Genomic DNA, 1,563 nt, shown 5'->3' with positions numbered 1-1,563 from the left:
TCCCTTCTGTGGTGGTGATTGTGTGTGGAGGGCGGGAGGGAGGGGTGCACACCATCCAGTCCCTTCATTATGTTCCAGGCCTCAATCAAATCACACCCCCGTCTACGCCTTTCTAAAGTTAGGCAGACCTAGCTCTTTACGCTGATCTGGGTAACTGAGATGTTTTAAACTGGGAATCAATCTTGTGGTCCTATTTCTAAATCTTTTCCAAAGCCTCACTCTCCCCCACCATGTGAGGAGAATGAAGCAACTTGCATTTATATAGCACCTTTAACACCGTGCTGGGGGAGAGTAGAGGGATTGGTGGGGGTGGGAGACAGGTTCACAGGACATTAAAAGCAGCACCGTGGGTTGATAAGGCTGTGAAAAATATTCCCTTGGGCGAGTGGGTCAATACTGGAGGTCATAGATTCAAACTCATTGGGAAAAGATTCAGAGGGGCAGAGGAGAAATTTTTCAGAGTTGTTGGGATCGGTATCAGGAACACTCGACCTGAAGAGGTGGTGGAAGCTGATTCCATCAATAATTGTAAAAGGGAGTTGGACGGGTTGAGGATGAGGAACTGACCGGGTTACGGACACACAGCGGGGGTGTGGGACTGAGCACGACAGCGCGTTCAAAGAGCCGGCACAGGCACGACGGGCCGAATGGCCTCCTTCTGTGCTGCAAGTTTCCATGATTCTAAAAGGTTAATGGATTTCTAGGTTATATCACGAGGTAATGATGAGCCACTTTAAAACCGCAAGACCTCACTTAGAGCAGTGTGTGCAGTATTAGGCTCCACACTATCGGAAGGATATTGGAGGCCTCAGAGGGTATACAGATTCACACGGCCATGGCTTGGTGTGAAATATAAAGCCAGAGACTTGAGTCTTTTCATTAAAACAATGCAGATCATAGAGTGACATGATTAAAGTATGAAAGGATGGTTAGAAGCAGACTGTTCCCAGTAGTTGAGGATTTAGAACAAGGGGCCATCGATACAAGATTAAATGTCAAAGGATTTCGAAGAGGGGTCAGGAGAAACTTCTTCACACAGAATTGTGAGGCTGTGGAATTCACTCCCAGGGCTAGTGGTCGAGAGAGAAACTGTCAACATTCAGGGTTAGATTGGATAGGTGGGTGAGGAACAGGGCGGGTAATTCTGACTAAAACTGATCGGGCAGAGGGTAAACAGCAACACGGACTGGTTGGGCCGAATGTCCTCCAGTCCCCGATTACCTCACTCAAGTGCTTATTTTCTACCAACTTAAAACCAGCTTCTCCTCCTGTCCCCTCACTTTGCTCAATTGGAAGTCTTACACTTTGAGACAACTTCCTTTTCTGGTCAGCACCAAACAAACCGCATCTTCCAACAGAGAATTCATAAACTTCTTTCCCCAGAGAGTGGGGAGAATGTGGAACTCGCTGCCACAGGGAGTGGTCGAGGCGAATAGCATTACTGCATTTAAGGGGAGGCTGGATAAACACACGAGGGAGAAAGGAATAGAAGGATATGATGATGGGGTGAGATGAAGAGAGGTGGGAGGAGGCTGGTGTGGAGTATAAACACCGACACGGAAC

This window comes from Somniosus microcephalus, chromosome 10 (assembly GCF_052327205.1).
Source record: "Somniosus microcephalus isolate GS21.2 chromosome 10, FLI_Smic_1.0, whole genome shotgun sequence".
Lineage (NCBI taxonomy): Eukaryota > Metazoa > Chordata > Chondrichthyes > Squaliformes > Somniosidae > Somniosus > Somniosus microcephalus.
The sequence above is the reverse complement of the archived record's forward strand: the minus strand, read 5'-3'. Positions refer to the sequence as shown.